This window comes from Falco cherrug, chromosome Z (assembly GCF_023634085.1).
Source record: "Falco cherrug isolate bFalChe1 chromosome Z, bFalChe1.pri, whole genome shotgun sequence".
Taxonomy (NCBI): domain Eukaryota; kingdom Metazoa; phylum Chordata; class Aves; order Falconiformes; family Falconidae; genus Falco; species Falco cherrug.
In genome coordinates this window covers 75,254,801-75,277,748 of record NC_073720.1, presented here as the reverse complement: position 1 = coordinate 75,277,748, position 22,948 = coordinate 75,254,801, and the positions used below count along the sequence as shown (strand labels likewise).

General features: G+C 43.6%; 1 protein-coding gene across 4 annotated transcripts in view; it reads right to left on the bottom strand.

Annotated features, from left to right (window-relative positions):
- Nucleotides 1–22,711, bottom strand: part of PLPPR1 (phospholipid phosphatase related 1) — a 136,243-nt gene extending 113,532 nt beyond the window's left edge. For all 4 annotated transcript variants that reach the window (XM_055699620.1, XM_055699619.1, XM_055699617.1 and 1 more), the window contains exon 1: nucleotides 22,399–22,711. The gene's annotated coding sequence lies outside the window, so the exon portion shown is untranslated. The remainder of the gene's footprint in view (nucleotides 1–22,398) is intronic.
- Between the last annotated feature and the right edge of the window lie 237 nt (nucleotides 22,712–22,948).

The following is a 22,948-nucleotide window of genomic DNA, read 5'->3' as shown; positions in this document are numbered from 1 at the left end:
AGACTTGTTTGTAATGAATGTTGGCATATTTTTGTCAGCTAAACCATGCAGCTATTTGTACCCAGGCTGGCTCTCATTAGGGTTGGAGGAATCAGCAGTTCCCAGCCTACTCACTCCCTGGCCTTAGATTTTGAGAACATTGATTCTTGCCCATCCTCCCTGCTGGCGCTTAAGGGGAGAGGAGGGCAGGCAGCCCACCCTGCTGCCACCCCAGCACTGTCACAGCCCTCTCACCCTTCTCCCATTCCCCATCCACTAGTCCCAGGAAATCTTTGCCAAAGCTGGAGATGGGAGAGTTTGGCAACCTCCTTGCTCTTTGTTATCTCATCGAGATGGATGCAATCGCACTACCTTAAACAAGGAGGGAGGAATGGGTGACATGTCTTCAAGGCAAAGAGATAGCAACAATTTTCTTTCCATTTATGCTCAAGACATAACATGCTGAGTTTCAGCCACATTCAACCAAAGGGAAAAAAAAAGAACTACAAAGTTTTGTCTCTGTAGTTAAGAGACATTCTCCTTTGGTCACTGCACTGCTGCTGGATTTGACATAAACAATGCGGGTCTGAGCAGGCAGCTAAACAGGAGCTGCAGGTTTGCAGGAGAAGGTAGAACTGGCCAAAATAAGGACTGCAGCCACTGAAGCAGCTGCTCTGCCTGACCTGTACGCATGGAGGCTTGCAGTGCCTGTGTGCCCTAATGAGGACTGCGGAGGAGCCTGGAAGTTTTGCTTTTGACCTCACTCATTGACTTCAATGGAACTGGGGTCTCCTATTCACAATTCACATTGCAATAGGCTGCCTTCTTACCTCCTTACAAGCACTTACTTGAAAAGCCAAGGAACAGATTAACACTGTAGCTTTATTCACAAGAGTCTTGTGTAGTATCAAAGGCAAGGTCAAGGGAGGTGATCTTTCCCCTCTGCTCTGCCCTGGTGAGGCCACATCTGGTATGCTGTGTCCAGTGCTGGGCTCCCCAGTTCAAGAGAGACAAGGAGCTACTGGACAGGGTCCAGCAGAGGGCTACAAAGACGATCAGGGGACTGGAACATCTCCCTGATGAGGACAGGCTGAGAGAGCTGGGCCTGTTCAGCCTGGAGAGGAGAAGGCTGAGAGGGGATCTTGTCCCTGCATACAAATCTCTTAAGGGTGGTTTTTAAAAGGATGGGGACAGATGCTATTTAGTGATGCCCAGGGACAGGACAAGGGGCAACGGGCACAACCCAGGGAGTTCCATCTGAATAGGAGGAAAAACATTTTTACTTTGAAGGTGACAGAGCACTGGCCCAGGCTGCCCAGAGAGCTGGTGGGGTCTCCTTCTCTGGAGACATTCAGAACCTGCCTGGATGCAATTCTGTGCAACCTGCTCTAGGAGAACCTGCTTTAGCATGGGGTTGGGCCAGATGATCTCCAGAGGTCCCTTCCAGCCCAACCATTCTGATTTGCAACACAAGCGCATGCATTGCCTGTACTGATCCCAATAGTAAGACTATGACTGCAACACCGGTGAGTTGGTGCTGACCTGAAGAACTCTTCATTCAAACCAAACACAATTTTCAGCCACAGCTAGGGATGATTAATAGAAAAAAAAAAAGTGTCTTCATTGTTAAATCTCAAAGGAAACACAGTTAAAGCTAACAGAAGGTGGTAACACTCTCCTTGGTTTTGCTCTGCCATTTGTTTTTGTAACTCATTTTTCTTTGTAAACTCTGCCATTTACAAAGGTCATAATTCAAGAAAAAAACATGGTTTTGATGTAGCCATTTTAGTCCAGTGACACTGCCACAAAGTTTAAAGTTAGGATGCATTCAAGCAGTTAGTTAATGTATTGTTAGTATCTCAATATGCCATACTCCAAACACCAGAATATTTTACGTTATTACTTGACAATGAAGACCTTTTGTAAGAGGTCTTTCTTTTGATAATACTGTGCTATTGCATTTACCATGCAGGGATTTCAGATATCTTTCTCTCCCCTTGTTGCTATGATGTCTGAGTGCTTGGTTCAGTCTTCCCTTACAATGGTTAAGAATCAGACAATCTAATATGACAGTGACAGTCCTCCCCTATTGTGACAATACTTCTCTACATAGGGTTTTCTAGAGCACTAGCATCATACAAACTAAGCCATCAGTTGCTATGTGAGGAAGGTTAGGCCAAGGCTGGATGCTTCAGGAAACCTTGCCCACAAAGCTCCATGCACATGCTCGAGTCACAGTGCTACACATACCCTTTGCCACTGTTCAGATGAAATAATGCCTCCCAGGCTTTTGCATGCTCACATGGCAGTGAGTCTGCAACACAGTTTCTGCACATATTTCAGCTCTCATCATTTAATCTGAACGGCCTGGCTTTACACATGTCTGATTTATGGAGCCTTTCAGATATACTAATGTTTGAATAAGAGACAAGAAAACTTTTCTGTCACCCTGTTAGTATTGTAAACGCAAACCAGAAACTGGAGATAAAACCAGAATAACCAGTGCTCCATTCTAGGCATTTGGTCTTTGGCTATAAATCAGGCTGGCCCCAAATCATTTGGGATTTGTTTATAAGGGGGTCACATCAGAGGTGATTACATAGTCAAGGCTGTGGAATGTAAGGCCTTTTGTGATCTGAAGAGCAAGGTGAGGACGGCAATTAGATCTGCACTGTACTCAATCTCCAGGCATAGGCACACAAAACACCAGAAAACCAGACCACTTCATGTGTGCAACCACATTCAACTTGTTTCTCCACAGAGCTTTAGGGATCACAGCACCTAAAAAAAAAAACCAAAAAGAGTTCACCTAGGTGGGCAGCATCACAGCCCTATAATGGACATTTTGGTCTCTCTGCGCTCCCTGGACAGTGCTGTGCAGTCCCTCCTCCCTTCCCTGCCCAGGAGGAGGAAACAGAATGCCCTCTGACACAAGACCAAAGATGCTGAATTACTGCTAGTTCTGCTGTGCCACCATGCAAATGCCACATGAAACCACACTTCTCTCTCATCACTGAATTTGCACGTGAGGCTGCTCTTCTTAACCTAGATCCTGGCTAAAAGCACAGACACATCCTTTGCCTCCATGCCCAGCCATTTACAAGCTGCCTACCTCTTCTACCACTGGAAATGTTAGTGGCTGCCAATCTCATGCTCATGGCTCCTTAACAGCATGGTAATATAAACACCTTGAGAGCAGGAGGTGCTTGCTTCATTTCCAGGGTTAAAACCCACTATTGACAGCCCTCCTTCCCTGTCTGAAGCAAGCAAACCCTCCAAAGAGGGACAAAACATTAAGTCCATGTCCTCATTAGTATTTCTGAACACAGAGGAAAAGGTTTCCCACAGAACCTTTTAGTTGTGATTAATGCTGTGAATACACTGACCAGCAAAGCTTGGCCTGGCAAAAAAAAGCACAGAACATTTTTCATGGATGTCACCTCCAATTTGAAGATAAATTTACTTCAGCTATTTCCCTGTCTCTACCTGCTCATGTGGCTCACTCTCTACTGAATTAAAGCCTAGTAAAAATATGCTTGCTTTTCTCCTCCATACACAGAAATCACATCCAACTTGGAAAGTCCTTGGGCTGAAACAGTTGGAGGTGAAACAATGTTCTACAGACGTACCGTGTATGTGCGATTCCAAGGCAGCATAGGCAGCATTGTACCTTTTCCTGGATGCCTTACTGCATTACTGGGATGTAGTCTGTTTAAAAAGCCTGGACCACTAAAGAAAATGAGTACAGCTCCAGATGGAAATTGTTCTTTAGATGGTCAGTTTTTAAACAACAGAATGCTTGCTAACGAAAGCAAAACATTTATCTTCCAAAAAGCCATTAAACAAAAAATAACTTTTTCGTCAGAAAGGCTGGATTTGTACTACTATTTCAAGAGTGAGTAGTCTAGAATACTCATTTAAAAAATCCTTGCATATAGCATTCTCACATTAACAGCAGCGCAAGTGAGTTTTGCATATGTGGTTTCTGGAAGCAAGAAGCAGAGGGACAAGAAGGAAGAGCAAGACAGAGCAGTAGCACCAACAAAAAGCAAAGTTGCCAGCTTTTATCTGCATCTTGTGTGGGACATGGACATGTGTTTGCCAGTATAGAAGAAAATGATCATGCAGGAGAAAATCCAACTTCCAATACATGCCTTCATTCTGTGCATACATCCATCAGTGGCACTCTGGGCTGATGATACCTTTAACATCACCTTCTGCTACCTATGTTGCAACTAACTACCTTGCAATTTCACAAACACTACACTACTTCTGACTCCTTTTTAAAGCTACAGCTGTTGGACTCATGTGTTACCATTAGGAAGGTGAAATTAAGCAACTTCTTTCACTCACAGTTGCAGGGACAATGCTCAAGAACTGAAAGCCTAGAGAATGAGAAATAAACCCAAAGGAAACCCAGCCAAGAAAAAAGGACTCTGTTCTAACTAGCATCTGTAGATAGCTACTGTCTGTAGAGTTTGAAGACTTTCTCCCTTCTGTGTGCCCTCATGACTGCTTGTAAGCTAAGACACTGGTAGCAATTCCTTTTTTCAGAGGCCAAAACCTATGAAGATAGCTCTCAACTACCATCAAAGGACTAGGACACCCACAATTTAGCAAGGTCAAAGGTAGAGTTAGAAGTTGAGCTTGTGCTTCTCAAGTTGTAGTGTATACTTTTGATCACATCTACTCTTCCTCCCCCTAGACAATTAAGGATTACCATTCCCCAAGATCTCCTTTCCGTGCAACCAAGCCAAGTATAAATGGTGGAACAGATGTGCACTACAAGGAGCAGTCTTCTGCTTAATCAGTCTCTGTACAGTATCACCGGTCTATCTGGACACAACTGCAATGGAAAACACAGCCTAGGCTACCTCTACACTATGGAAGTCACCAGAGCTTGGACCCTTCTTTTTGTATGTCTCAATTTCTATACAACTAAGAATATGGTCTTAGAAGGTTACTTAAATAAGATTTTATAGAGAGAAAAAAATACAAGAAGTTACAGGAAATAACAGCAGGTAAAAAAGCACCCACTCATTTATATATATTTTCATATTTGGTTTTGGTAATGCCATGCAGTCAAAGACCCAAAGCATATGCATTGAGGCCAATGGGGCTTCAGTTGTGCTACGCAACGAAGAGATTAACATGACATGTTATGGACTCTTAAAAATGTAACATATTTCAATATAAGTATAGTGCAGAATACATGATGAAGATGAAATTCACCACTGCTGGGAACAGGAAGCAACCCCAGTGCAGCCAATGTAAAAGAAATTTCAGCAGCGGAGTTCTGGAATGGAGCCTATAAAACAATTGGACCAGACAATATGGCAGTTCAGTGGATCTAATGAATCTCATGGATGGTTAGAAGAATAAAGAGGACAACAGGCCAGAGACCAAGATCCTGAACCTGTACTGAAACTGAGAAGCGCATAACACCACTCTTGGGCATCCACTTGAGTGAAGGAACTAGCACATCAAATATCAGGTCCCAGGTGGCATCCTATCATCCAGTGCTCTGTGTGAGTCAGTGGTCTGATCAAAATCACATTAAATCTGACTGGATCAAATCATTGCTTTCCTCACCATTTGTTTTCCTGATCTTCTTACACAGCAGAAGGCTTCACCTGATGCTAATGCTTGTATTTCACATCGAAACATGAGATTTTCTTTCACCTCTTACCAACTAGCTCTACAAACACACAACACAGCAACAAACAACAGTTTTGGTTTAAAGCCCTCTATTAACCCTGTGTGCTACAGAAGATGGCTGAACATGGAACAGCAGCTTTTAGAAAGGCACGGTGAATTTCTGATGAGCACACTTCCAAACAACGTGCAAAGGTTTGGTTATGATACAGGATTTTATTATTATCCATATATTTAGAAGTGAGCGCCACAATTTATATCTCTGTCTTAGGCAACACAGAAACTTCCAAAGTAATTAGCCAGATTAACAACCTCATGCAAGATCTAAGATTAAATCAAGCAGCTAATCCTTGGAGACTGATGAGAAAGTGGATAGTAAGCAATTTAGCCTATGCCATATGCTTTCCTTGCAAACCCTCTCATTCCCTCTCTCCAAAATATTACCCCACCCTTTCTTCTTCTTTACAAACCTGTCGTGGCCTTGGATCTGAGCTCTTGGATCCTCAAGGCTGTGCTCTACTGGTTAAACTGGCAGAGCCTCAATGAAGCTTTGTTCCTGACTGAGATTTGGGCCTTTATCAGTTAACTGAAAAATCTGATGTCCTCTCCAAGAAACAAACATCTCCTTGCAATGGTTTTCATCACAGATGCAGCAAACCACCTGCTTTTCTACTTGCTAGCTTGCAAAACAATGCCAGTCATGAAGCTTGCCAAAAAGGAGGAAACATTTTATTTTAAATTTAATCAGACATAATGGATTAGACTTCAAGGGTCTGATGCAATCCAAGGTGTGCTGAATTGTAAGCCAAATGTAGTGTGAGCACTGTCAAACAAGAAAGTTACCCAGAAATGGCATTCAGATGACCTTCAAGGGCTGCTGTACCCTGTTGCTTACTGCTTAAATCAGGACAGAGCGCGTGACAAAATCCACCTCTGTGGGACTAGCTCCTACATTCACCATGCTCTTGGGAAGATGTCCTCTGCAGGTCTCTGGGGTCCATTTCAAAACTTGTGCTTAGCTATGATGCACCCTGTTGGGCTCCCATTCCTGCAAACACCTCCCTTACCTGGGCAGATATGTTTAGAGCAGGTCTATGGCTGGGGCTGCTTTGAGCAGTGTCCTCAGACTAGCTGTTGTCCTGCCTGAGGTGCAGGGCCAGAGACGTAGGGGCATGCTTACAGCACACTGAAGCTGCAAAGGGGAGCCGAGAAAGAGTTTTGGAGATACGGCTGCTCTGTTTTCACCTCAAATCACATACTGCATGCTGCCTTTGCTTGAGATGGCCTGTATTCAAGGCAGTGTCAGGCAGGTGAAGTTTCATCTCATCTCTCCCACCTTCCATATGAAGGCTCCCACCACTGTCCTATGTGGATACTCAACCCAACAGCAGTGTCACAGAAAAAGGTCACAGGTAGAGTTCAACCATCAGCTTTTCGCTAGTGTTATTTTGCCTGTCCAGGGAAATGTAACTACAGCGGCCCTAGTTCCCAAGCTCATGTGACCTTGTGTAGCACCGTGTGGCTTTGCACAGAACCACAAGCTGCAGGTACCACAGGCTGTCTCCACATCAACCATCCCAGCAACTTCAGCACTCACACATATACCTGAACCAGGTTCAAGGTACCTCCTCGGACACTACCAAAACCACCCAAGCAGCAGGGTAAATATTCCTTCATTTTGATGATCCTTCTACTGCTACTGTAAGTGGTTACTTCCACCTGAGCTAGCTGCTGGAAGCTGGAGTGAAACAAGGAGACAGGTCTCTCAGGAGGCTTTGTCTGGACAGTGGTCACAGAGGAACAGAGCACAGTAGTAACAAGGAGAAGAGGACAGTAAAAATCACCCCTGTATATTAATCCTTCTCTTTGCTACATGCTGAGCTTACTCAAGCACACAGAAATTAATAGAAACTGTAACCAAGAAACTTCAAATCTCTGAAAAAATGCATTTCTAAAGCAAATAATCTCACTTTTAAGCTTCTGCTTGGCTGCAGGAATATTTCCTGTGAAATGTTTTTAGGGGTGATGAAAAGGGTGAAAAAGCACCGCTAGCTGTACATCACCGAAACAGTCATCACTGGTGCCACTCTCCCTCTTTTGGGTTTAGGGAATAAAAAGGACACCCAGAGTTTGCTTCACCTGACACCTGTAGACCACTCTACTGTGACTGTGGTGAAATAGAAACATTTCATAGCCTAAGTGAGATGCGTTGTAGATGTTAGCTTTGCTATCACTGTAAAAAGATAATGCAAATAAATCTGTACTATGAAGTCAAAAGGACAGAAGAGATTAGCTTTGATGCCTCTCCAGAGAGAGGCAAAGTAAGAGGGTAGAAGGTCAGGGCAGCGAAAGGGTTCAGGGTGAGGTTGTAACATAGTCGAAATGAGTACCATGGCAAAGGCAAGCGAAATCCATTAGAGAATCCAAAGGGCTAAGTTCTGCTCTGCTTTACAAGCCTGCACATAGATGATACAGATAGCAGACCATGGCCCTGCCTGCCCAGCCAGGCGTGCATGCAGTTGAGGTTGCAGAAGGCAGATATTGACTGGAAGCAGAAAACAAAATTCACAGCCCTTCATGGGGCTGCTTGAGAAAGGTCAAAAAGCAGGCTTTCAGACAAAAAATGAAAACACATCCTCACAAGGAACAGCAAAGATGATAAAAAACCTTGAGTGTCAGAATATTCTCTCACCTTTCATCCAAAGATCACAGGCCTGTTAATACTCCTAATTGAAGCATCTGTTTATGTGAGAGCAGCATGACCATCATCTCCACATCTAACAGCCTTATGATAAAAAAGGAAATCTGTTACTTAGGAACACACTTTTGTATTAGAAAAAATCTGTGAGAGAAAACTGTATGGCACATGATAAAATTTCACATAATAACCATTTTCTTCTACATTTTGAATTCTTATAATTTTTTCCTTTTCATCATGCACAGAAGGGAACTGCATTTCAGTTTAATGGATTTGGTTTAAAAATCCATACATTAAAAGAATACTGAAGTTGGGGGTTTTTTTCTTTTTTCATTTTGACCATGATAATTGTTCTTTCATCAAAACCTATTTTTGAGAGCCACTATAAAAAGGAGTATAGCTTCTTCTTCAAAAAAAGACAAAGCATATAACCTTTAAAATCTTTTTTTCCTCCTGCAGTTTTGAGAAAGAAAACATCTATAATTGGCATACCTCATTAACAAACTCAGCTATGCTGTGATAATAAGTGGGTAGCAAAGTGAAAATAACATTTTAATTAAGTTCTTTTCATTTCCAGGCTAATTTTCTCTGTATTATGTGAAACTCTGAGTGTTACAGAAGCCTGGCCTGTCCTATGGTCAAAGGCATGCTAAAAACACTGTTCCTCATCTCTCACAGTTACATGTGCACCACTTTTGTTAAGAGCATTTTAATTCTTTTATCCAGTCTCTGCCTTTACATCCACACCTAGACAAAACATACCACTTATAGCAACACATCTCAAGGCCCTGGCCAAGCTTGACCTTGGAAAGACTACATTATGATTGATCTTCCCTGGTACCCTGTTCAGGATGATGTTTATTAGGCAGGTAGGTAATGGAAATCTGAGGAGCTGGAACACCTGATCTGTATCCACTTAAAAGCAGATAAGCAGCATTTCCAGTCACAGAGACTGGAACTGGTATAAAGGCATCAGAGCAGTCATTATCACACTCAATATCCCACCTGACAGCAGCAGCCTCCAGGTGCTTAGTAGGCAGTAGTAGACTGCAGGTTAATAAACTAACCTACTCTTTCTTCCTAGTCCCTGGACAGACAGGTAAAGACTCACGACCTAAATGCATCAGAGTAGCCATCCTTTCTACTTTGATCAACCTAATTTATTTGCCCACCATTTGCTTTCTGGCCATATCACCAACAAGTGAAACTTCCTGAAGTGTCTCAGTGTTAGCAGGTCTTCAATGTAAGACTACATATTTGAGCAAGCAGCAAGCTCCAGGTCTTTTTTTGTGTCAGAGAAGCTAATTTGATTTGATTGTCTTTGTGTTAGGTTGTGAGACTGGGAGACAAGGCTAGCAAAGCGGACTGCAAGGTGGCAGAAAAAAAAAGACAAGTTGTGCATACACTGAGGGCTGACTCAAAACCGCCAAACACATATTTGACTGGAAGAGAAATGCCTTAATAAATTGGTGTTCATTGCATGTCAGCATATACATCATAAGTGCTTACAAACAAACACAAGAACTGTACTGTGAAACTGTCCCCTGAAAACACTTGAAATCAAGGTGAGATAGTCCATTTATTTATTTATTTTAAGCTTTAGCCATTTTTATGTTAAGCAAGACAAAACTTAAGTCCTGTGGAGGTTACAGCACTTGCAAATACTAGTCAAACCTTGATCCCATGGAATCTGTAGAAGCTTTGCCATTAAGTTCAAGAGAATCAAAGTTCTATCAAATTCTGTGAAAAAGCATCACAACAGCAAGGGGAGAGGTGGTCTGAGAAACCTCTTGCAGCACAGCTTCTTCAAAATGTGAATGTGCTGACATCAAAAGATCTAGCATTTAATTTGAAATGTGGATAGCCACAGATTTCAGTCTGCAATTTATTGTTTCATTTTCAGGGCTGTAACAACAGCCAAGATGGGAGTTGAGACTTGATTAGCAGAATCAAGATTTCTTAAAAATGAACCATTTTAAGGAAATACAGCCATTAGAGTTTTGAGTGCCTGCATTAATCACTGCTTAACTGAAGCAAAGCAGAAATGAAAAAGAAACTAAATTACTTTTCTATTTGGTGTAATTTCACCCTACTCAATACACCCAATACTGTGTAGTACATAAAACATAGGCTACCTGCACAGGGTTATATTCCAACTTTCACGTGAGACATGCTGTCCTGGTTTCAGCTGGGATAGAATTAATTTTCTTCTTAGTAGCTGGTGCAGCGCTGTGTTTTGGATTTGGTGTGAGAACAACGTTGATAGCACATTGATGTATTGGTTGTCGCTAAGTAATGTTTATATTAAGCCAAGGACTCTTCAGTTTCCTGGGCCCTGCCAGTGAGCGGGCTGGAGGAGCACAAGGAACTGGGAGGGGACACAGCCAGGACAGGTGACCTGAACCAGCCAAAGGGATATTCCATACCATATGACAGCATGCTGAGTATATGCATAAACTGGGGGAAGAAGAAGGATGGGGGGGGGGACATTTGGTGTTATGGCGTTTGTCTTCCCAAGAAACCATTACGTGACACAGCCCTGCTTCCCTGGGAATGGCCGAACACCTGCCTGCCCACGGGGAGTGGTGAATGGATTCCTTGCTTTGCTTTGCTTGTGTGCGCGGCTTTTGCCTTACCTCTTAACCTGTCCTTATCTCAACACATAAGTTTTCTCACTTTTACTCTTCTGATTCTTTCCCCTACCTCACCTGGGGGGCAGTGAGCGAGCGGCTGCATGGTGCTTGGTTGCCAGCCAGGGTTAAATCACAAAACATGCCATCCTCTGCTATAAACCTGTATAACTCCACTGTCTGCAACAAACCAGGCTACTGTCAACAGATCAGTACCATGAACTGTACCTTCACGCATAGACAGAAAGAGAGATGAAAGAAACGTATACTTCTCTGCAAGATGCTTATAAAGCTCTAATACCTTTTTAGAAGCTATTCCTGAGACAGGACACACATTACAGTGTTTAAAAAGCGAGCGGATGAAACTCCCTGCCCGTTTGCACAGGAGGTCAAACCAAAAGCATGGTCCAAATGCAGAGCAGAGGAGAGCTAAAAGTGCTGTAGACACACTAGTAAGAAGCTGCATGGCCTTAATCCTGATATAACAGCCCTGCAATATAGGACTGGTTTAGAGATATGACATTCTTCGTCAAAACATGCGTGAGTATAGACTCCGAGTATAGACTCCAAGTGTAGAGCCCAGAACCAAGTGGGGGAACCCCATCTTCTGCTCAGCCTGGAAGGTATAAAGAAAATGGGATGGCAACAGAGACCAACTCTCATTCCCATAACACTTAACAACTACTGATGCTCACAGAATGACCACCATTTACACCATTTCATTCCCTTCCTTCTTTACCTCTACTTTACATCATATCACTTGCCTTCTGCCCTCCCACTGAAAGTCCAGCTGTATCTGTAGTAACCTGTATTTGTCACACATCAATACACTGCGCTCGTTTTGCATGACTTTCAGGATAACAGGTACCCTCCGAGCACCTCAGTATTTGTTTGCAAGCCGTCACTGCTCAACTGTTCCGCTACTGTTTACAGCAAACTGATAAAACAGGGCATGAACTGCTTCTGCTACACTAATGCAGCGGGAGAGAGACGTTCTGAAAATTTGTTTCTAATTCCCATCTGTCACACACCTGAACTGAAATAATTCTGTTACATCCTGCACTCCACAACTCATCAGGAAAATGTTCCAGCAGCAGAATTGTTTGAAGGCTTAAAAGCAAATAATTTTTTTTAGAAGTACCAACTGTGAATCACTGATGATTTGGCCAAAACTTGAGTCTCTCACTGAGGCTATTAAGTCTTAAAACAAAACTGCAATTACTACAACGAATGCCTTAATGAATACTTAAGATTGCAAGTAATCTCAGTTTACTTTCCTGACACAATGCAATTACTGAAGAAGTTTCAGTTTCCCCCTTCTGTCATCATCACAGGTAGATAAAATTAAAACTGTAAGACACAAAAGTAAATAAGGATTGAGAAGACCAGTATATTGAGGAAGGCCAAGGGTGGACACCCAAGCAAGGGCACAGAACATCAGACTCCTCCAGCAGCCAAGCTGGGAACAAACCTGAAAATTATGCCACTCTTGCCAGCCAGGGTGTTGAAGGCTTTGCCACTGCACACACATGAGTAAACAAATCCCAGATGAGTTGTATGACTCAGAGTCACACCACAGTAGTCATAAAAACCAGAAAAAGTTTGCAGTTAAGGTACATGCAATGTTGTTGAGCACGATAAAGGAGATGAACATGACTGGTATGAGTCTTGAGATGGACACCTCACACATCTGGCTTCAGAGCAAAGGTCTTCTTTTTCTATTACAAGAGGGTGGAGGAGCTGACAAGGGACAAAGCACCACATAAAGAAAACCCAAAAAAGCCTGAGGTCTAGGACTTGGGTACCCGGACCTCCTGTCACCTCTCCTTCTCTCTGCTCACAGAGCCATCAAATGCCAATCAAAACCCATTTAGATATTCACTCTACCTCTTAACTGAGGTGCAGAATGCAAAAATACCAGAATGTGCTTTTCTGTCCTGTGGTTTGGTATGAGCTTTACTTGAAATGCTCACTGTGCTCTCTGTTCTGATTAACATACCATTTACTGCTCTAACTCATGCTAGTCTCCTCACAAAACATTGTAGATTTTATTCCTTTCTATTTCTCTTGTTGAATGCTTTATAACAGAGGTAAAGACTTTTCCCCTTTTCCTTTTTTTTTAATTTATTTTTTTAATTACATGCACCATTGGCTGGCTTCTGCTGAAGATCACCAAGGTAAATAGTAACACGAAAAAGGAATGGCAGTTTTAAAATGATTGCTTTTTATTGTTCCACAATGCAGTAACATTTTCTAAAATCATTCCACATCACATCACTGCAAATAGCAAGTGTGCTGGTAAAATTTATTATGAGACCTGTGTAATGGGATTTAAAGCTGAACAGCTGTTTTGCTAGTCCTCTATACCACAGCAAACATCTTGGAATCAAGAATCAGCATGATCGCAGCAGGAACTTAAGAGCTTGACAAATATGTATCAAAAGAATAATGAAAAGTAGCCTCAACTAAACAAATTGTTCTTTTGACAGTTACCATTTCTTTAGTCCTGTCTTTGCAACTCATATTGCTCATACTTAGAAGTGTATTTTCCTGCCCCATAAAAGGAGCGATGCAACCAAACCTCTGCTCTCTGGTGCACACATTTTTGATCTGTGAAGCCGTTTCACTGAGTTATTCAACCAAGAACCCCATGAATAACTTCGGGCCAGATTAAATCACCTTTAAAGACTGTGATACACATCCATCAGACCAAGTACCTGACAAAAGCAGGAACTGTCTCTTCTGTATAAATGAAGCCAGAGGAGGAATTCTTCTTACGATAAATGAAGCCTCACCATTATAAAAGGATGGCAACATTAATAATTTTAGAAAGTGTTATGAAGATGTTAGTTTCCCAAGATGAAATTACTAAAGACGACAAAGTTGTATGCTAGCCAAGGTGAGCTCTGGTTAGCAAATGAAGACTTAGAGAGCAAAAAAAAAAAAAAAAAAAAGTCTGTTGTAAAACTAGTCAAATACCTATTTCTAGTATCAAAAAGTGTAACATAAAAAATAACTTCTTAAAATCCCTAAAAAAAAACCCCAAACAAATTGCAAATTTGGTCAGACGTTTCCTTCCTGATAATGCTGAACTGAAGTCCACTGTGGAAAACTTCTGTCAGTGCGTGTGCATCACCGTCACTGCCATATTCTCCTAACGAAAGCAGCATATTCTCCCCTTTGGCTATCAGTCTCTCTTTGCAGTGCTGCATCAGCCAGAGACCAAAGAGAAAGTGCTGTCTGGACACTGACATCATGGACTAACATTTTGAGATACTACCAGAAGTATGGCGACAAGTAACACAATCATTTCCAAAGCAAGTATCATAATAATGATCTGTGCATTGATGATGTCCTAGATGCAGATAAGTAACACAAATTTCAAAGTCATATACTGAAGGAACAACATATTCCAACTTCTGTCCTAACTCCAGATCACCAGGAATGGTACTAACATCCATCCCTAAGTTAACTTTGTTTAACCTAAGATGAAATACAGTTTATGTCAACTATTAATTAACAGTATCAATACTAATTGTTTTCAAACATCAATTATCTGATATTAATTAATTTTTTTTGAGCACTGAAAGAATGTTTATAGGGCTACTAGGCTGAAAGATATTACAGGATGAGCTTCTTGAAGTGGATTACCTGATCTCATATGAGCTTTGTTTTTCCTTTGAGCACCCTAGTGGTGTTGATTCCAAAGACATGAGCATTTGGCTGGATAAACAACTGCAGATTAATTGAAGATCATTATGTACTGGAAAATACACACTATCATGCCAGGAAATGCAGGCTATCAGTATTGAAAAAATGTCAGCAAGTTTATTTACCATTTCCTTGACCTATATATTCCTATTTAGAGAACAAAGCCTGCAGTACAATAAGGTCAATGACATTTACTCATTTTTTGTCATTCCAGCCTGGGTCTCTTTCTGTTATACTTTGTTTACCTTGGTGTTAATATTTCTTCAAGCAAATAGCTTATTCATGACTTGTGGTGATCAGAATTAAGGTCTGAAGTTACACTTAGGCAACAAGATTGTTATCAGTTAAAAAAAAAAAGTGTGTCTCAATTTTTATTTCAAGAGCTATTACAGAGCAGCAGGAAAATCTGTCTTTGGTGGTCCCTTTCCTGTAGGAACAAATGTAGTCACTTCCTGGGCAATCACTGGCAATACTAAGTAAATACAATCCACCCAATTCACACCACTGCCACTCTGTTGAACACCAGTTGTGCGCTTTCCCTTCTCTTAAGGGAACTGGTGAATACAAAGGAAAGAGCAGCAGAGGAGCCTGAGGACATGCTTCTGGTCAAAAGCTAGAACAGGTATTTTCAAAATTGGAGTAAATAAAACAAAGCTTTTACAGAAAGAAGCTGCAAACCCTAAAAAGATAGAACAGTGCTACAAAGCCAACAAAATATTCCATTTTGCCTGAAATGACACCCCATTGTCTTCCTGTTAGCAAGAAAACCATCTTATGGTATTCATCAGCTTAAAACCATTTCCTTCCCTGCTCCCAGCCCTCCTACCTTAGCTCTTATTCCCATCATAGAACCACAACTCAAGAAAATCTCTGTAAGAATCCAATTAATGAACACAGATAAGTACACAAACAGAATTAGCAGACATCGGGGATGTTTAGTGGATCCTCAATCTCTTTTTGTTACTTCAAGCTCTACATCCCTTCTCTTACTCTAGGTAGCAAAGTCAAAAGTAGAATGTTCTCCGCCAAACTCAAGACACTAACACAACACAGAAAAACAGATAAACCCTTACACTTTCAACTGGAAATAAAAAAGAAAAAAACCCCTAATGCAACTCAAAATGGTGGATCATTTAATGTTCACTATTTTAAGTAAACGTAAACCAAACCCTCAAAAAAACACCTCTACAGCAAAAAAAATTGTTTATGCATAGTATTTCTTCTCAATATTTTGGGCCAAAACTTTTCAGAACTGAGTAATTTTTGGCAGAAACCTGTTATTTTCCAGAATTTTATTTTGCTATGGAAACTGCCTGCATAAGAGAAACAAATTCATAGACTAACCTTTCTAGTCAAAATTTCTTCCACTTTCATACAAATCATACAAGTGAATGATTGGCATATAGCTCTTGAACAGCTTCTCTTTAAAGATCATTCCTTTTAGCACAGATGCTGCTTTTCTTGCTGAACACCTGTGAATTAGTTATATTCTGCAACTGCCTTGCATAATGTTAGCTGATGCAAATTGAACATGGTCCAGCTCCAATACCCGCTAAGTGAGCTAAACTCAGCGAAGCCTGTGGGTGGGCCAGGTGCTGTTACATGAATTGCATCTCCTCCAAGACAGGTGGCAGGACAGATTAATGCAGCCTTATGCTATCTCTGCACTGGCATTACAGCTTCTGTATTAAGCTCAAGGTGAATATCAACAAACCTCTCGGGGTTTTTTTTCTTTTAATTTGCCTTGTCCTTATCTAACCTAAGATACCTGAAAATTTCCAAGTTGTTTCTCACATCTCAGATCAGTTTCTCAGGTCACTGGCTTCATGCACAATGGCATGCATGAAAGCAGAAACAGATGTACTATATGCGACATGCAACAACCCCACATAAACAATGGTCTCTATCCACTCACTGCTGTAGCAGTGCCTGAAATGATTATGTACCAATGATTTTTCTCTTGTGTTTTTGGCAGCCTCACAGTAGCCATGTGGTTGCTACAACCCATGACTCACCTCTAGTTTCCTCAATACCACAGGCTGCTACAAAGGGCTGCTCTGTGATGCTCATCAGTATAGAAAATCAACCAGCAAACCTGTAGCCAGGACACCACTGTACATCTGCATACTGTGTCTGCATTTGGAGTACACAACCTCATGCAGCCAGCCAGTAGCAGGATCTCAATGAAAGCATCAGGAAGCTGCATGTTTCCTGACTACTAGTATTTTATTTTTTCTGGTATCCTATTTGCTGAAAGGCATTACATGCTCCTGATGGCTTTCATGACTGACAACTGTGTTACATCTTCTCATGTCTTTCCAAATAATATTCCCTGTATTCTCAAGATAACCAAGACTAATTTGTCCAAGTGATGCAAGGATGTCAAACCTTGATCAAGATTGTGGCTTACATCTGCACTGGGGAGACCTGAAATTTCTTCGACTCAGCCCAGTGTATAGAAGCATAAAGCTGCAGACTCATCTTCTGACTGACCTGGTCCTGCTTAAGAAACATGCCAACTATTACCACATATTTCTTAAGGCAGACCCCAGGGCCCCCTTTCTTGACTCTGAATTCAAATCCCTGAATACCCCAGCTGCAAAGATGATCACCGTCAATCAGTTTTTCACACTCAGTTCTTTAATTTGTTCCACTTTCTGCCTGGTAGGCTACAGCCAATGGTTCTGCAACCTAGCAAAGGTTTTGAGCTAACTATATTAAGTCATAATAAAAAGATGTGCAAACACTCCTGTTCAACACACACATGTATTTTCTCTACTCTGACAACAGTATTCCCAGCATGGTGACTGCTAAGACATCTCCCCACAGCTCCTCTTCATCAGGAGCACAGTCATGCTCAAAGCTGCCAGTGGGCACAATCCTTACAAAGGAACAAATGGCCTTTTGGGGCACTATGCAGTCTACTGGGGCTGTCATCCCATAGCTCTGTGTTTTGCAAGCTGTCCTGTCCTTATTGTCCTCAGGTTTGCTGGCTGAACTGGCACAGCTTTCATAAGCAGGGCCAAGGCCACTCTTGAGAAGTACAAATGGCTTTTAGCATAGGAGAGTGTGAATTTCTATAGCAGGTTTACTCTGAGAAGGCGAGACTCCTTTTCTGGCTTCATTCATCCAAGAATAGCATTGCCACCAGACCTGTGTTATTCTGACAGGTTACTGAGCATGTTTAATTGGTATTACAAGCAAGGTTTGAGCACAAAGGAATGCAATTTAGGTGTTTTAAGGAAGAAAAGGCACATATTTACAATGACTCTTCATTCTTTCAATACTCTTCCTTTCTCCCATAAATAGTTCTCATGGGATGCTCCAAAAATCCCAGCTGTGTTTTACGAAATTACATTTTAAGTTTCTTGCTAAGTATCTCAGTCAATTTAAAAACAAATAGCTAATACAAACTGAGTTACTCATCAGTTTGTGTATTATTAAACACCCCCCTCCATGCACAAGGAATGGAAAAAGGGCTGGAATAAGAAGAAAAATAAGTTATCAAAGAAGACCTACCAGTAATTACTCAGCAAATACAGTAAATTACTGCGTATTTGGAAATTAAATGTACTTCATTTTGTTGTCAGTGAGTATTTTACAAGCGTGGGTGACAGAAGCACACAGCAGAATATAAATATGATACAACTGCCTTTTCAGTATGTATGTTTTCATCAAAGTTGGATTTTTTTCTCCTCCTCCTCTCCCTTTGATTGATTTAAACTGATGGATGGTGAAGCAGGATTCTGAATTCACTGGTGCCTCAGCAAAGTAGTAAAAAGCAGCACAAGAAACCTCTATGAAAATTCATGCTGAAATCTTATTCAAATGTTCCCATTTGGATTACTGAACAGAGCAGCTCTTCACAGAAACCCACCTGCGTAGGGAAAGTTATCTTGTACTTCAAGAGGACGGACAGACTATGATCCACTTGCTTATTAGAAAAAAAAGGCAGCACAAAAAAGACTACCATGTGAAGGACGCTACATTCCCTGCAAATGCACGGAATTGCCCTCATCGTTGTTATAGGTGATTTAGGCAGTTACTGACTGTAAGGAGGTCTGGCTGTTGACAACAGTGTTCAGCACTGTTTTGACAGTGAACAACGTACAGGCTACGAACACTGCAGGTTTTCCAAAAAGGGAGGAAATGGGTGAATGTTGACCCTGTATCTAACAACCCAGCTAGTGATTATTCAGAGTAGCTACTGTTTCTGTAGCCTCCCTTTTTTGACCCTTGTTCATGGCATCCAATAGACATTGATGGTAGCACAATTTTAACAAAAGCGTGAGATTTTCAGAATCAGGACATGCATCGTGAACAACAATGCCACTCACAAATGTTCTCTCAGCTGCTGCCAAGCAAGCATTTCTGAAAAGCACCACTGAAAAGCAAGTTTCACCCTGATACACAAACCCATCAAATAATGCCTAAATAGGTAAGAGAGGATAGGTGGGCAAGATGCAGCACCAATTTCACACACAAGCAGCAATAAATATGTTGGTTGTTAGTTGTATATTTATGCCCCATCCAAACATCAACCTATGAAAAACCCCAAGAGCTTTGGGTGTTCTTCAGCGAACAGCTGGGTTTGCTGGTGGATGTTCCCACCCAGTCTTTCCTGTCTGTGATCACAACTGAAAATAAAAAAAGTGCAATAAAAGTCCAAAGAGAAAGAAAACATGGCCTGTTAAGAGTACAGGACTGAGTGTGCAGAACTCAATGTAACATCAAGCCAGGGTATCTGAAGGGCATGGATTTCCTCCAGAGCTGGGAAATTCAAAGCACAGAGCAGTGCAGACCTCCAGGAACAACAGACACTATACAGCAAATTCTGGAGAACTAACCTCCCAGCTGCCAACTAAGCTGACAAAACAAAAATCAACCTGTTTAATTCACATGGGTATCTCACCTGGGAAAAAATGGACTAAAAACCAAGCAAAGGCTTCAAGACGTATGCCATCATAAGGAGGGGTGTTCTCACTTCCTAAGTAAAAACCACTCTGATTTCAGTCTCTCAGAACAAGATGGCACAGCTGATTTCGGCACCCTTGTATGAAAACTAGTGCATTGACATGTATCACAAATTTGATTGGCATAAACCAGTAGAGAGAGAGTTCACAAGGGTTTCTGGCATCATCACTACAGAATTTCTCTTTGTTCTACTTTTATTTTCAGGAAACAATGGTAGGGGAAACCAATGCTCAAGACAGATCTTACTCCTGAAGAGTCACCAACTTAAAAGGTTAGTCTTTAGCCATAACTTCAATCAGTAAAAGCAGGCCAGCATTAGTAGATTAAAAAGATGTTTCTTTTAAGCATTGATGATATGCAGCTGTTTTTCATTAGAGAAGTTTGCCTACCTTGAGGGCCTAGCTCTGTAAGTGACAATTCCACAACAAACCCCCTGTCAAAGTGATATTCAGAATAGGTCCTCCTGAATACCACTGGAAAAACATGCTTCCTCCATGTTCCTGTATTATCTACAGATCTGCAAGGTATCTGTGGCTGCAGAAACTATTCAGAAGAAAAATGAAAGCACTGGAAAGTAAGATAATCAGTTTGACATACTATCTGATAAAATAACAATTAAGGAAATGTTTTCCAACTTAAAAAAAAACAACCTCAAAACAACAAGTGCATCTAGCCTCCTATCACTGAATAAAGAGGCAGGGAAGAGTGAGCGAAGAAAAAAATGAGAATTATTTCATGGTGATCAAAGTTTTCAAAGAAAATTAAGGTACAGTATTAAAAAAAACAAGACAGCTATGATGCAATTGCAAATTCAGAAATCTCCTTCTTCTGCTGCTTAACCCTCACAATTCAGTCCCAAGTATGTCTTCAATTACAGACCCAGCAAAAGGTTCTGTAACTGAGCAGATGTGACTTCATGGCTGAGGAATTAAGGATACAGTTCCCCACTAGTCCCCTGTCTCCTCTGAAAAAATCTGTCTCATCAGTTGGGGGTGGGAGCATGGTCTTTATTGAGCATGTTGAAACAGGTTAATAAGCACCAACAACTAGCGCAGTTTTGCCCGGTAGGTCTACATATTCTGAAACAAGTCCACATCCACCGCCAAAGGGGAAATAACACTGAACATCAACCTTGTTGATAAATGTGGGTTTAGCACCTTTTTCAGCACCACTGGTTTTCTACCAAGAGTGAGCATAAACCAACATCAAATTATGCCATGTGAGAGCTAGCAATGGAAGTTGAGGAGGAGAAGAAGGAATACAAATAAATGTAGATGTAGCAGGGAGCTGTTGTCATAGCTCCCAGTACTTGAAAGATCCTCAGTTGATGTAAAGTCTGTCCTTTTTCCTCCCCTGTGTAAAGCCTCGAAAGCAGGTTCTCCTCCTGCCACAGTACGTTCAAAAATACCTACAGACAAATGCAGAAGAGACTTCCCCTAAGGTCTTCCCATTTTTTTATTTTTAGAAATAGCCCCCAAAAACTCACACCTGAGAGTAGTGAGATTACTTAAAAAAAGATGGAGGTCCACAGCCATGTCCTCAGATTAAACTGGATCTTGAAATTTACAGGCTGAGGGCAATCACACCAAGTAGCCCCTGCCCCGAAGGTAACCTCCTCTGCAGTAATTCCTCCAGAAACCTTTCACCGAGTCAAGCACAAGAGCCCATTGTACAAAACAGAAAGGTTTTAAGAAACGGCCTTCCTTGTGCCCAAGTAGAAACAGGGAGAAATCTGAGCACAGAGCCATGACCTCTGCTTTTCCTCACCATACCCATCTCATTCACAATAGGGAGGATGTCACCTGAAGTCCCTGCGCTGTCCCACGTGTCTTCATATCCCCACAAAGACCACATCACATCCAAGATCAGTAGTGTTAATTTCATCCATTTATTTCCGAAGTACTCACCCAGAGGGCTCAAAAGGACTATTGTACAACCTCAGGTGTCAGTTTGGAAATCTCATCTCACCAGCTGCAATGACAGCTTTAAATCACTACTGATGAAAAGGCTTGCTTTTTTTCCTTTTGGAACAACCTAGCTTTTCTACAGATGCAAAAAGACTCTGGGTCACGTCTCTCAAAACATCCGAACGCTGTCGCATCTAGGGACATTTCTGCATGTCTACTCCGAAGCCTCTTTTCCCTACATGCAGCGTAGCCTCACGCCCTGCTGCAGCACGCCGCCTTCTCCCAAACTAGCGGCGAACTCCGCAGCACGGCGCGACACCGGCAGGGAAGCGCACAGCCGGGAACGGTCACGGGAAGACGGTGCCCGCCTTCCCCGCCGCCTCGCGGGAGCCACCGCTCTGTCCCCGCCACCGGGGCCAAGACGGCCCACGGTCCGGCACCGCGGGCGCGGTCGGGCGGTACCACGGGCTGCGCCGGCAGCGAGCCGGGGCGAGGGGAAGGGGTTCCCGCCCCGGAGGACCCCGACCCAGACACCGGTGAGGTGCCGGCCCCGCCGAGGGACCGCCCTGCCCGGGGCCAGGTCCCGCCCGCCGCACCACGCCGGGGCAGGGGCAGCGCGGCACCTCCCGGTGGAGGAAGGGCCCCGCCGCGTCGCCCCGGCTCCCGCGGCCCCAGCGCCCCCGGCGCCGCGCCGGGCTCCCGCTGCCGGCCCGAGCCCCGCCCCGGGACGCGGTGCCGCACGGGCGGGCCAGGCCGGAGGCGCCCCCGGCCGCAGGCTCCCACCCGCCCCTCGCCGCCCGCCCCGGCCCTCCGCGCCCCCCCGCACCCGCCCGGCCCGGCTCACCCCGCGGTGCGGCGCGGCAGCCCCGCTACGGGCGGCGGTCTCCATGCGGGCGGGCGGGCAGCGCCCGCCAGCCGGCCATCGTGGTCCGCCCTCCCTCCTCGGCGCGGCGGAGAGGGGCGGGGGCCCGGGACGCCCTCCCTTGTCCTTGTCCCTGTCCTTCTTGCTCGCCCCCTCCCGCCCCCTCGCCGCCCTAGCGATGCCCGGAGAGTGGCCGGCGCGGCTGCTCCCCCATCGCCCGCCTCTCCGCCTCTGCCTCCCCGGGCGCCGGACCCGGCTTCCAGCCCCCCGCCCCGGCTGCGGAGCGGAGGGAGGGGACAGGGGAGGGGCGGGCGGAGGGGCGGGGAGGCAGCGGGGTCTCCCCGGGCTCCGCCGCGGCCGCCCCCGCCCGGCCCGCCCGGCCCCGGCGCCCTCCGGCGTGCCGGAGCCCCCGGCCCCCGGGGCTTTCTCCGCTGCCACACGCCGCGGGGGCGGGGAACAACACGCCCCCCCACCCCGGGGGGTTCTACCTGTCGTTCGGCAGCTGCCGGGGGGAGGCTGGACGCGGCCCGGA